Consider the following 15,557-nt stretch of genomic DNA (forward strand, 5'->3'; position numbering starts at 1 on the left):
TCGACAAAACACAACGCAGTTATGATCACACTGGCTATATTAACATGATTAATGTATGGTATGAGGTAAAGAAATTTATGAAAATAAACATGTCGCAATTCAGCCCAATCTGGGGAAACGTCTCATTTAAACCAGGCAAACTGGATGCCGGATTCAAACTATGGGCAAAAGAAGGAATAAGTAAAATATCTGACCTTTACAAAGATGGGGTCTTGATGTCTTTTGAGGAACTATCAATAAAATACAGCATCCCAAGGAAGCATTTTTTTAAATACTTGCAACTGAGAAGTTTCATTTCCTCTCTGCAAAACCAATCACTGGCAATTCCTACACTTTCATCTTTAGAAAAAATTATCATCAAGAACTGCAATAGCAAAGGCCTGTTATCAATGTTCTATAACTGGCTGGTATCTGGTTCAGACGAGACGTCAATATCTAGATTGGAGTCATGGAGGCTGGACTTGGGAGAGTAGATCTCAAACGAGGACTGGAACAGAGCATGCGAGGAGGCTCAGACACAAACAGCCAACACTAGCTTAAAACTACTTCAATACAAATGGCTGATGCGGACTTATATAACTCCTGTCAAACTGAATAAATACAACAGCAACACACCAGATAGTTGCTTTAAATGTACCGAGGATCGGGGAACTTTTATACATTGTATTTGGGAATGTGACAAAATCAAGAAGTTCTGGGGGGAGGTGGTGAATAAAATCAAAGATATCCTGTCAGTGAATATCCCACTAGACTCCAAAATGATATTGCTACATTTATATCCAATAAATCTGAACCTGAGAACCAAACAATTTAAATTGATTGATTTTGCTATACTGCAGGCAAAAAGAACAATAGCTTTCAATTGGAAGAAAATAGACGCACCCACAATCGGTGCTTGGATTAAGAACATGGCACAATGCATGTCTATGGAGAGAATAACATATATCCTCAGGAACAATATAGAGGTTTACGAGGATATATGGAAACCATTTAATGAATATCTGAGAAGGGAAGATATAGGAGGGCTGCTATAGGATGAGTCCCCCCGCTCTCTCCCGCGGTCAGCCGTGACCCAGAACCCGGGAGAGAGCAGAGGCACGTCAGTGAAGGTGTTATAAAGATGTAATTTATTTATATTTATTTTTATTTACATTTTCTTTTCTTCTTCTTTTCAATTATTTGTATTTATGTACGAGCTATTCTAATGGAGGTACCAATGAATGTACGTACTATTTCTGTATGACAACAGTAAAAACAAACTCAAAGATGCTAAGAGAGAGAAAAGGGGAGGGGGTATGTGGGAAATGTTCCCTCAAATTTTTTTTCGGTCTGAGCAAACACTCAAACCTCCTGAGCAGACATCAGCAACTACTGAGCAACATACATCACCTTCCGATTAACCGGTTGGTTGATAAGCGGCGGTTTGTAAAAAATTATTTACCTTAATGTCCAACATAAAAATCTACACATTTTGCTGATACACAGAAATAATACAAAAAGGCATATATTCCTTAATAAAATATTTATTTGACCATTGACGATACAGAGCAACATCCTCCCTCCCTCTTCTCTCTCTCCTTCTAAATCTCTCACCTTCCCCTCTGCTTCATTCCTCCTTTCTGTTATTCGGATACACATCATTAAAAAAAAGTCACTTGTTTCCAGACTCCTCTGGTCTGGTCTTAGTTCTTACTTAGTCCTTTCTGTTAGTCTGTGTGCACACTGCACATCAGAACACCTGCACATCAGAACACCTGCACATCAGAACACTGCACATCAGAACACTGCACATCAGAACACTGCACATCAGAACACCTGCAAGAGTCACTTGTTTACTCCTCTGTTCCTCAAAAAATAAGAAAATAAGAAATAGAATAATCCAAAGGAAGCTCTTCTCCTCTGGTCTAGTCTTAGTTCTTAGTACTTAGTCATTTCTGTTAGTCTGTGTGCACCTGCACATCAGAAAAGAGTCACTTGTTTACTCTCTGCTCCTCAAAAAAATGAAAGAATAAAGTAAAAAAAAAAAAAGTTATCCAAAGTCAGCAGAAGCCACTTCTCCTCTGGTCTGGTCTTAGTTCTTACTTAGTCCTTTATGTTAGTCTGTGTGCACACTGCACATCAGAACACTGCACATCAGAAAAGAGTCACTTGTTTACTCCTCTGTTCCTCAAAAAATAAGAAAATAAGAAATAGAATAATCCAAAGGCAGCTCTTCTCCTCTGGTTTGGTCTTAGCTCTTAGTCCTTTCTCTTAGTCTGTGTGCACCTGCACATCAGAAAATAGTCACTTGTTTACTCTCTGCTCCTCAAAAAAATTTAAGAATAAAGTTTAAAAAATAAAGTTATCCAAAGTCAGCAGAAGCCACTTCTCCTCTGGTCTGGTCTTAGTTCTTACTTAGTCCTTTCTGTTAGTCTGTGTGCACACTGCACACCAGAACACTGCACATCAGAACACTGCACATCAGAAAAGAGTCACTTGTTTACTCCTCTGTTCCTCAAAAAATAAGAAAATAAGAAATAGAATAATCCAAAGGCAGCTCTTCTCCTCTGGTCTAGTCTTAGTTCTTACTTAGTCCTTTATGTTAGTCTGTGTGCACACTGTACATCAGAACACTGCACATCAGAAAATAGTAACTTGTTTACTCCTCTGTTCCTCAAAAAATAAATAAAATAATAAAATAATAAATAAAATAATCCAAAGGCAGCTCTTCTCCTCTGGTCTGGTCTTATAGGCTCTTAGCTCTTAGTCCTTTCTGTTAGTCTGTGTGCACCTGCACATCAGAAAATAGTCACTTGTTTACTCTCTGCTCCTCAAAATAATTTAAGAATAAAGTTAAAAAAATTAAGTTATCCAAAGTCAGCAGAAGCCACTTCTCCTCTGGTCTGGTCTTAGTTCTTACTTAGTCCCTTCTGTTAGTCTGTGTGCACACTGCACATCAGAAAAGAGTCACTTGTTTACTCTTTGCTCCTCAAAAAAATTTAAGAATAAAGTTAAAAAAATAAAGTTATCCAAAGTCAGCAGAAGCCACTTCTCCTCTGGTCTGGTCTTAGTTCTTACTTAGTCCTTTCTGTTAGTCTGTGTGCACACTGCACATCAGAACACTGCACATCAGAACACTGCACATCAGAAAAGAGTCACTTGTTTACTCCTCTGTTCCTCAAAAAATAAGAAAATAAGAAATAGAATAATCCAAAGGCAGCTCTTCTCATCTGGTTTGGTCTTAGCTCTTAGTCCTTTATGTTAGTCTGTGTGCACCTGCACATCAGAAAATAGTCAATTGTTTACTCTCTGCTCCTCAAAAAAATTTAAGAATAAAGTTTAAAAAATAAAGTTATCCAAAGTCAGCAGAAGCCACTTCTCCTCTGGTCTGGTCTTAGTTCTTACTTAGTCCTTTCTGTTAGTCTGTGTGCACACTGCACATCAGAAAAGAGTCACTTGTTTACTCTCTGCTCCTCAAAAGAATTAAAGAATAAAGTAAAAAAAATAAAGTTATCCAAAGTCAGCAGAAGCCACTTCTCCTCTGGTCTGGTCTTAGTTCTTACTTAGTCCCTTCTGTTAGTCTGTGTGCACACTGCACATCAGAACACTGCACATCAGAACACTGCACATCAGAAAAGAGTCACTTGTTTACTCCTCTGTTCCTCAAAAAATAAGAAAATAAGAAATAGAATAATCCAAAGGCAGCTCTTCTCCTCTGGTTTGGTCTTAGCTCTTAGTCCTTTCTCTTAGTCTGTGTGCACCTGCACATCAGAAAATAGTCACTTGTTTACTCTCTGCTCATCAAAAAAAATTAAGAATAAAGTTTAAAAAATAAAGTTATCCAAAGTCAGCAGAAGCCACTTCTCCTCTGGTCTGGTCTTAGTTCTTACTTAGTCCTTTCTGTTAGTCTGTGTGCACACTGCACATCAGAACACTGCACATCAGAACACTGCACATCAGAAAAGAGTCACTTGTTTACTCCTCTGTTCCTCAAAAAATAAGAAAATAAGAAATAGAATAATCCAAAGGCAGCTCTTCTCCTCTGGTCTAGTCTTAGTTCTTACTTAGTCCTTTATGTTAGTCTGTGTGCACACTGTACATCAGAACACTGCACATCAAAAATAGTAACTTGTTTACTCCTCTGTTCCTCAAAAAATAAATAAAATAATAAAATAATAAATAAAATAATCCAAATGCAGCTCTTCTCCTCTGGTCTGGTCTTATAGGCTCTTAGCTCTTAGTCCTTTCTGTTAGTCTGTGTGCACCTGCATATCAGAAAATAGTCACTTGTTTACTCTCTGCTCCTCAAAAAAATGTAAGAATAAAGTTAAAAAAATTAAGTTATCCAAAGTCAGCAGAAGCCACTTCTCCTCTGGTCTGGTCTTAGTTCTTACTTAGTCCCTTCTGTTAGTCTGTGTGCACACTGCACATCAGAAAAGAGTCACTTGTTTACTCTCTGCTCCTCAAAAAAATTAAAGAATAAAGTTAAAAAAATAAAGTTATCCAAAGTCAGCAGAAGCCACTTCTCCTCTGGTCTGGTCTTAGTTCTTACTTAGTCCTTTCTGTTAGTCTGTGTGCACACTGCACATCAGAACACTGCACATCAGAACACTGCACATCAGAAAAGAGTCACTTGTTTACTCCTCTGTTCCTCAAAAAATAAGAAAATAAGAAATAGAATAATCCAAAGGCAGCTCTTCTCCTCTGGTTTGGTCTTAGCTCTTAGTCCTTTATGTTAGTCTGTGTGCACCTGCACATCAGAAAATGGTCACTTGTTTACTCTCTGCTCCTCAAAAAGATTTAAGAATAAAGTTTAAAAAATAAAGTTATCCAAAGTCAGTAGAAGCCACTTCTCCTCTGGTCTGGTCTTAGTTCTTACTTAGTCCTTTCTGTTAGTCTGTGTGCACACTGCACATCAGAAAAGAGTCACTTGTTTACTCTCTGCTCCTCAAAAAAATGAAAGAATAAAGTTAAAAAAATAAAGTTATCCAAAGTCAGCAGAAGCCACTTCTCCCCTGGTCTGGTCTTAGTTCTTACTTAGTCCTGTCTGTTAGTCTGTGTGCACCTGCACATCAGAAAATAGTCACTTGTTTACTCTCTGCTCCTCAAAAAATAAGAAAATAAGAAATAGAATAATCCAAAGGCAGCTCTTCTCCTCTGGTCTAGTCTTAGTTCTTACTTAGTCCTTTCTGTTAGTCTGTGTGCACCTGCACATCAGAAAATAGTCACTTGTTTACTCTCTGCTCCTCAAAGTTTAAAAAATAAAGTTATCCAAAGTCAGCAGAAGCCACTTCTCCTCTGGTCTGGTCTTAGTTCTTACTTAGTCCTTTCTGTTAGTCTGTGACTGTGCACACTGCACATCAGAACACCTGCACATCAGAACACTGCACATCAGTGTTGTGATATATGTGATGTGATTTATACTAACCACTAGATGGCCCCATCTACCAGGCTACATGGGCCACACCACTACACATCAGAACACTGCACATCAGAAAAGAGTCACTTGTTTACTCCTCTGTTCCTCAAAAAATTATAAAATAATAAATAGAATAATCCAAAGGCAGCTCTTCTCTGGTCTGGTCTTAGTTCTTACTTAGTCCTTTCTGTTAGTCTGTGTGCACACTGCACATCAGAACACTGCACATCAGAACACTGCACATCAGAAAAGAGTCACTTGTTTACTCCTCTGTTCCTCAAAAAATAAGAAAATAAGAAATAGAATAATCCAAAGGCAGCTCTTCTCCTCTGGTCTAGTCTTAGTTCTTACTTAGTCCTTTATGTTAGTCTGTGTGCACACTGTACATCAGAACACTGCACATCAGAAAATAGTAACTTGTTTACTCCTCTGTTCCTCAAAAAATAAATAAAATAATAAAATAATAAATAAAATAATCCAAAGGCAGCTCTTCTCCTCTGGTCTGGTCTTATAGGCTCTTAGCTCTTAGTCCTTTCTGTTAGTCTGTGTGCACCTGCACATCAGAAAATAGTCACTTGTTTACTCTCTGCTCCTCAAAAAAATGAAAGAATAAAGTTAAAAAAATAAAGTTATCCAAAGTCAGCAAAAGCCACTTCTCCTCTGGTCTGGTCTTAGTTCTTACTTAGTCCTTTCTGTTAGTCTGTGTGCACACTGCACATCAGAATAGTCACTTGTTTACTCTCTGCTCCTCAAAAAAATGAAAGAATAAAGTTAAAAAAATAAAGTTATCCAAAGTCAGCAGAAGCCACTTCTCCTCTGGTCTGGTCCGCTTCTTCTGGGAAACAGAGTAGAATAGAATAGAGCAGTGGTTCTCCAACTGTGGTACGCGTACCACTAGTGGTACTTGAAAAAAAAAAAAAAAAAATTTTTTTTTGCAGTCAGGTCACTGAACTTAGAAGCAGGCCAGGCCAGTGTTTCTGGTTGCGGCGGCGCGATAGTTAGATAACCTAAGTGGGGAACAACCAGGAGATCACTGTGACAGAGAGTAATGAAGTCTAAACAGTCATAAATCTTTAATTCAACTTCAGCCCTGATCATAACCATTTATTTTTTTTAGATTTATTTTTTGTAATGTCAGATAAAAAATGAAATACTCCCACTTTTCTGAAAAGAGTTGGTGTTAAATCTGACATTACAAAAAATCCATAAAATTCTGTGTTGTTACTAATCATTGACACATGCCTAGCCTGTAATAATCCCCCCCAGAAAAATTTACTTTGCATTTGATATTTTGAAAATATTTAACTTTTTGTGTGTGTTTTTTTTAACAATAATTTGTGATGCCATCACACAAACTGGCATTTAAAGGGTAAAAATTCAAAAATGTAATGAATATGTGTTTTATTTAATTTTTTACAATCATTTGTGATGCCCATCACAAACACTGGCATTTAAAGGGTAAACATTCAAAATACAGTTTTGTGTGTGTGTGTGTGTGTGTGTGTGTGTGAGTGTGAGAGAATGAAAGGACAATTGCTTGCTGTGTGAGAGAGAGAGAGAGAGATAGAGAGAGAATTAAGTACATTTGCTGAAATACAGTTGTTCTTAACACTTTGGGTGCCGGGAAACGCTTTTTTCAGCGTCATTCCCGGCCATGCTCAAGTTGCCGAAGACGCTTTACAGCGTCTTTGATCTGTTTACATCTTTTTTCGAAATTTCCCCGTCTGAACTTCACCGCGGAGCTTTTGGCAGAAAATTTGAACAGGAAACTGTATTTCCTCTCAAATTACACTAGGTGGCAGTGTCCCCCTATTTTCTAACACTATCACATGAGGGTGAATATTGTACCCCACAATGAATCTGGCATTTGATTGGCCAGATGCAGTGGCCAATGTGACCACAGGTATAAAAAGTTTGCGCGATCCCAGAATCTACGAGGTTTTGGAGGAGAGAGAGAGAGAGAGAGAGAGAGATAGATAGAGCGATAGAGAGAGAGAGATTGAGAGAGAGATATTTGAATTGAGATCAGCCTATAGTCTATATTTATAGTGTTATACAGTATAGTGGTAGTATCAGAATAATTGTAAGGTTTCAGCTGTTCTTTAGAAAGTACTTAGTCGTGCTAAGTAGTAGTACTATTGTGAGGGATTAGTGTGTAGTCTAGGTAGTATATTTCAGTAGTAGTAATAGTAGTTTGATCAGTTAGTAGTTCCATTTAGATTATTAGTTCAGTATGAGGAGACGTAGTGTAGGTAAGCGAGGCGACAAACCGACAGCGGATCGGTTTGTTCAAACGAAGCTGGCGTTTGGACCCGCGGTTGCAGCAGCGGCACCAACGACCGGACCTTTGGTAGCTCCAGCAGCGGCACCAACGACCGGACCTTTGGTAGCTCCAGCAGCAGCAGCACCAACGACTTTGGTAGCTCCGATCGGAGAGAGCCGTGAGACCGTTGCTGGGCCCAGTAACGCGTCTCGCCCCGTGACCGGGAGCGGCTCTCCCCGACGCAGTTCGAGGAAGAGGAAGGCCGCTGTGGTCATAGCTTCTTCATCCGAGTCAGCGGACAGCGATTCGACCACCCATGAATCTGATGGGAGCGCCGATTGGGAACCACCAGGTAATTACACGGTCTTATATATATGTGTGTGTGTGTGTGTGAAACATGTATTTGATGATTTACCTAACGCTAATTGATTCATTGTATACTGTGAATATGTAAGGTTAGTTCGCCAAACCAACGCCGATATGCATTTATTATATGTGATTGTGTGTGTGTGTGTGAAACGTGTATTTGATGATTTACCTAACGCTAATTGATTCATTGTATACTGTGAATATGTAATGTTAGTTTGCCAAACCAACGCCGATATGCATTTATTATATTATAGCTCCGGAGTCATCTGACGATGATCTCGATTTGGGTCGGAGGTGTACTTATGGGTCTGATTCATCGCACGAGTCAGACGTGGGATGCGGTGGTGGTCGACGAGGGGGCAATGGTACGTCATGTTGCAATGTGAATATTGTTTTATGTGCATGTTCAAATCGATAGTTGATGACCATGTGCTACACGTTAGGTTGCATGGCCTTGTGTGTGTGTGTGTGTGTGTGTGTAGGTGCACGCCCTTTGATGTGTGTAGCTTTAGGTTGCATGGCCTTGTGTGTGTGTGTGTGTGTGTGTGTGTGTGTGTGTGGTGTGTGATATGCAGGCCTCGCCATAGTTCAAAGGTGTTTGAGAGGGTTCAAGCCTTTGATGTGGTGTGTGTGTGTGTGTTGTAATCAATGCTATTTCATTTAGCATAGTCCCAATTCCATTGATAGCACACACACACACACACACAGTGTGTGCTATCAATGGAATTGTGCTACATGCTATGCTACACAATCCATGCATATATAGGCCACAATGTGCTGCAAGTTCAAAGCTGTTGGATAGGGGTCATGCCCTTTGATCTTTGTGTGTGTGTGTGTGCGTGAGTGTGTGTGTGTGTGCAGCACATGGTGGCCTATATATGCATGGATTGTGTAGCATAGCATGTAGCACAATTCCATTGATAGCACACAGTGTGTGTGTGTGTGTGTGTGTGTAGGTGCACGCCCTTTGATGTGTGTAGCTTTAGGTTGCATGGCCTTGTGCGTGCGTGTGTGTGTGGTGTGTGATATGCAGGCCTCGCCATAGTTCAAAGGTGTTTGAGAGGGTTCAAGCCTTTGATGTGGTGTGTGTGTGTGTGTGTGTTGTAATCAATGCTATTTCATTTAGCATAGTCCCAATTCCATTGATAGCACACACACACACACAGTGTGTGCTATCAATGGAATTGTGCTACATGCTATGCTACACAATCCATGCATATATAGGCCACAATGTGCTGCAAGTTCAAAGCTGTTGGATAGGGGTCATGCCCTTTGATATTTGTGTGTGTGTGTGTGTGCGTGTGTGTGTGTGTGTGTGTGCAGCACATGGTGGCCTATATATGCATGGATTGTGTAGCATAGCATGTAGCACAATTCCATTGATAGCACACACTGTGTGTGTGTGTGTGTGTGCTATCAATGGAATTTGGACTAAATGAAATAGCATTGATTACAACACACACACACACACACACACACACACCACATCAAAGGCTTGAACCCTCTCAAACACCTTTGAACTATGGCGAGGCCTGCATATCACACACCACACACACACACACACACACACACACACACACACACACACACACACACACACATGTACATGTACATGCTTTGATGTACAATGGCCGCTGATTTATTTTGTGTTCATTACAGGATCTGACACCGAGTCCGGGGCCGATACACCAACATGCTTGGGTATGTACTAACTACATTTATGTATGTAAATGTATTACTATTGTGTTTTATGAGACTTACTTACTGAATGAATTTAATCCAATTCAGATTCTGGCACAGACCCCGCAGAGAGTGACGCAGAGACTGGCAACGACATAGGATCACATTCTACTCCTGCAGGTAATTGTACATAAAATATAACACATAATGCTATATATATATATATATATATATCATGTAAATACAATGACAATACGTTGCCCTAGTGTAATGTATTACATCATGTGATTCTAGAACTGGATGCTAGTCTGGACATGCCGGAACCCGTTGCAGGGCGGAAACGCACATCTAAGAGCGGTAAGTTGGCCTCACTCTGCACACCACTTCCAGCTCTGACATCTGAACCCCACACAAACTCACTCATTCACTCACACACAGTTTGTAACTACGTGGCATATGAATGTTTGTCTACAGTAGGGGTGTTATAGTATATTTGTATAATTGACAGGTCGTGGCGTGCGACGCGGAGGAGCGAAGAGCAGGGCTGCGATCCGTCAGGAAGAGGAGAATGCCTGGTCTCATGAGGGCTGGGTGCCTCACAGGATCCCCTTCACAGCCCAACCGGGGTTGCTCCAGGACGCCGCGGCACTCAAATCGTACCGGCCTGCGAAATGGATGGATCTGTTCCTGACGGATGCTTTTCTGAATTCCATTGTTGCCCAGACCAACCTCTACGCTGATCAGTCCATTGTCTGGCTGGACCCCACGCTAACCAGTAGCAGGGCACTGCTTTGGAAGCCCCTCACATTGAAGGAGCTGAAGAAGTTCCTTGGACTCAATTTCCTTAGCAGTGTCCTGCGGAAGCCTCGCGTGGACCAGATGTGGACCACTGACGACATGATGTACACACCATATTACTCGCAGACCATGCCACGCAACCGGTTTCAATTGATCTGGCGATTCCTCCACTTTGCGGACAATACTTCCCTGGAAGTTAGAGACAAATTGTGCAAAGTACGCCCTGTAGTTGACCATGTAAACGCGAGGTGCAAGGACCTGTACCAGCCTGAACGTGAGCTCGCCATTGACGAGGGGGTGATGGCATGGCGAGGCCGCCTGACCTTCCGGGTCTACAACCCCAACAAGCCCACCCGCTATGGCATCAAGTCTTACTTCCTGTGCGAATCACGCACAGGATATTGCTTTGCATTTAAGCCATATTGTCGGGAAGGCTCGCTCCTGGGGGACACGGTCGTCGGTCTGCTTGGACGTCTGTCTGGGGCCGGATATACGTTGTACATGGACAACTTCTATAACTCGGTACGTATGTCCACCAGGCTCCGACAGTTGAGGACCGACGTCTGTGGTACCCTCAGGAAGCACCGGGGGGAGCCAGCCATCATCAAGAACGTGACCAAACGTGACATCGGTGTGGGGGAGCGCATTGCGGTCAACAACAAGGAGGTCCTGATCGTGGCATGGCGCGATAAGAGAATCGTGAAGACCATCAGCAGCTACCACGAGGACACCATGGAAACGGCGATGGTGTGGAAGAAGCAGAAGAAGGGCAAAGCGCTGAGGGTGGAGATGCTCAAGTCGTCATCAATCATGGCGTACAATAAATTCATGAACGGCGTCGATCAGCTGGATCAAAATATCTCGTACTATCCGGTTACACGTAAGACTGGAAAGTGGACCAAAAAGTTTGTGATGTATCTGATCCAAATATGTATGTTCAACGCTTTTGTCTTGTACAAAAAAAAGCACCCACAAGGGCATTACTACAACCTCTTCCGGTTCACCAGGGCTGTGGCGCGGACCTACACAGATGGTCTGGAGAAGAAGATTCCTGGGGTGACAGCGGAGATGGAGGCGGAGGCAGGGGAGGAGGCAGGGGAGGAGGCAGGGGGTGGGGATGAGGAGGAGGCAGGGGCTGAGCAGGTGGGGCGTGACGACCCTAGGGCCCCACTGGGGGACCCGCAGAGCAGATTAGTGGCTTTGTGAAGCATGTAATGGTTGCATACAAAGCCACCCCCAAGCGAAAGCTACCGCGTAGGAAATGTCGGGTCTGCAGTAGGCGTGGCATCAGGAGTGAGACCAGATATTTTTGCACATCGTGCAAAGTCCCCCTGCATCGTGACAAATGCTTCGCTCTGTACCACACAAAGAGGGATTTCTCTAAATAGTTTCTTTATTAGTTGTCATACAGAAGTACAGACTACTTCTAAATAATCCGGCACACAGAAGTACAGATTACTTCTAAATAATCCATCATTGTCTGATACAGACAGAACCATGTGTACCGGTACATAGTATAGCTAGCTGAGAGTAGTATAGTATAGTGTAGTATAGTATAGTATATTATAGTATAGTATAGTATAGTATAGTATAGTATAGTATAGTATAGTATAGTATAGTATAGTATAGTATAGTATAGTATAGTATAGTATAGTATAGTATAGTGTATGGGTAGTTGCACTGTTTTCTGTATAAGACAAATGCGTTGAACACATGTATTTGGGCCACGGTTGTCGATATTGCATAGGCATGTTTGGACCACTTGCAGATGAGACGTTATGTTAGCGATCTAGCTGTATCGACTCCATTCATAATTTGCATTGTGTGTGTATATAGTTTATTTTTTAATTTATCTTTTTCCCCCCTCATTTTTACCGTTTGCACAGAACCAATGGTTGCTGACAGTCACCCAGTTTATAAAAGTATATACTGTAGGTAACATACCACACTTTTCTAATGCAGTCCATTAGCCTCTTATTTATATACTTTGGAAGCATGTATTGGATATTTTTTGGTCCACAGATCATCTGGCGCTTCATCCATTTATCAATGGACAATGCAGTCATCGATGCGAGAGACCAAGTAAGATACGCCCTGTAGTTCATGTGACGTGCCTGTACTGTGAATGTTACCAGCAAACTTCTAAATGCACTGAAACAATGGTTGGTTATCCTCCAGTGTTCACTTTTTATAAGGTATTGTCTTGGTAAATTACCATAATCCTATACTGTGAATGTTACCAGCAAACTTCTAAATGCACTGAAACAATGGTTGGTTATCCTCCAGTGTTCACTTTTTATAAGGTATTGTCTTGGTAAATTACCATAATCCTATACTGTGAATGTTACCAGCAAACTTCTAAATGCACTGAAACAATGGTTGGTTATCCTCCAGTGTTCACTTTTTATAAGGTATTGTCTTGGTAAATTACCATAATCCTATACTGTGAATGTTACCAGCAAACTCCTAAATGCACTGACACAATGGTTGGTTATCACCAGCCAGTGTTCACTTTTTATAAGGTATTGTCTTGGTAAATTACCATAATCCTATACTGTGAATGTTACCAGCAAACTTCTAAATGCACTGAAACAATGGTTGGTTATCATCAGCCAGTGTTCACTTTTTATAAGGTATTGTCTTGGTAAATTACCATAATCCTATACTGTGAATGTTACCAGCAAACTCCTAAATGCACTGAAACAATGGTTGGTTATCATCAGCCAGTGTTCACTTTTTATAAGGTATTGTCTTGGTAAATTACCATAATCCTATACTGTGAATGTTACCAGCAAACTTCTAAATGCACTGAAACAATGGTTGATTATCCTCCAGTGTTCACTTTTTATAAGGTATTGTCTTGGTAAATTACCATAATCCTATACTGTGAATGTTACCAGCAAACTCCTAAATGCACTGAAACAATGGTTGGTTATCATCAGCCAGTGTTCACTTTTTATAAGGTATTGTCTTGGTAAATTACCATAATTTTATACTGTGAATGTTACCAGCATATGTGTCTAATGCACAGCAACAATGGTTGGTACTGATGACTTGTCACCCAGTTTATTGAACATATTTTGCAATAAAAATGTTCATTTCATCAAAGTTTCAAGTTTTCTGCATTGTAAAGTATTCTGTATTTTATAATAATGTTTTCTGGACCTACACCAGTAGTTATAACTTACTTGTTCATTAGCGCCAGGCATGGTGGTTGATAAGGTAGTAGTATTTCCAGGTGAAACTAATTGATATATTATCAATACAAGATATTATTACTTTATGAATGTGTTTATCATGTATGGACGAATAAATTGGAAAACAGGTAGGTACAGAGCAACACAGTATCTACAACACAGGAGCAGATTATGCACAGTACATGAATGAGAAACAGTCGAAATGTTTTTTTTTAGTTTATTGCATGCACATGATCTATAATACCTGATCGGTACAATATCTACTAACCTGATCAATACAATATATTCCCACCTGATCGATATACCGCCAGACCGCCAGACACTTATGGACCTAAACTCCGGACTCAAAGAGGAGTTTGGAGACACTTTATGCCCAGAATGGCTAACAGAAATCAAGCGGGAGAACGGCAACAAAGGAAACGGCAGAAAGAGGCATAGAGGAAGACGAGGAGGTATCAGACTTAGATTAAAAAGATCTGCTTACCGTCCAGCAATTCCATCCATCTTTCTGGCGAATGCACGTTCGTTGGAGGGAAGGATGGACGACTTGAGAGCGAGGGTCCGATTCCAACGGGAGATGAGAGACGTTAACATCATGTGTTTCACGGAGACATGGCTCAAGCCAGCGACGCCGGACAACAGCGTCTCTCCATCGGATAACTTCACCATCCTGAGAGCAGATCGCACGGCAGCCTCTGGGAAGAGCATCGGAGGTGGGGTCTGCATCCTCACGAACAATCTCTGGGTTAATCCCAGTGGTGCAGTGCTGGTATAACTCGGTATAACGGCGTTATACCTCGGTCACTGAGGCTGAAGTACGCGCAATCGCTTTTTACATGGCATTATCCAACCGGACTCCCGGAGAAGCATGCAGCTGCAGAGCCGCAGAGCCAGCGGCGCTCTCTGGGCCGCGCGCTGACGGCCGCGCTGTGAGGCAATAGTATCCAGCTGCAGGATGAGAGCAGCCAAAAAAAACTGTGCATGCGCGCGCACGCGCGCACCCGCACGCGCGTGGAGCGTTTGACCTACTGTCAATTTGCCACTGCACCACTGGTTAATCCCAAAGAAGTCCTCTCAAGTTCATGCTCCCCAGATATGGAACATCTCTCAATCCTGTGCCGTCCGTTTCACCTACCCCGTGAGTTCACCGCGGTCATCATGTCCGTCGTATATATCCACCCACAGGCAAATACTGGCAAAGCGCTGGTGGAATTACACGACCACCTCAACAAACAACAGATCAAGCATCCGGAAGCCGCGATGATAGTGGCTGGTGACTTCAATCAGGCGAATCTGAAAAAAGTGATGCCGTCCTTTTTTCAGCACATCGCCTGCTCCACAAGAGGGGGAAACACACTCGACCACTGTTACACCCCGTTCAGAGCCGGCTACAATGCTGTAGCGGCTCCGCCACTGATGGGTGCTGCAAGCGCGAGCGATCACGACTAAATTTTTTTAATCCCTGCATACAAACAAAGATTGCGTGACGTCATCGTGTCACGTGAGACAAAAAAGTGGTCTGACGAATCAGAGGCCACGCTCCGGGATGCGTTCGAAGACACAGACTGGGACATATTTAACTCTTTCAGTGCCACACCTGGTTTTCCGTTTTACCGCTTGAATGCCACCATCGGCGCCAATGTTAACGTTAATATCGCCTAATCTATGTTTTAAATTATGGCTATGTGTCTAATCTGCCCATCGCATTATCAAAGACTATTTTCCAGTCAGTGCTGTGGAGGCAGATTGTTTTTTTATCGCGTCGTTTCCGTTTCAGAGCAGTTAGAAAAGCCCCCGTTTTGATATAAAAAACAGCTCATTCTGGAGCATTCTATGAAAATCGTCTTTTAGT

Source organism: Notolepis coatsorum (genome assembly GCF_963971535.1).
Source record: "Notolepis coatsorum genome assembly, chromosome: 5".
NCBI classification, from domain to species: Eukaryota; Metazoa; Chordata; class Actinopteri; order Aulopiformes; family Paralepididae; genus Notolepis; species Notolepis coatsorum.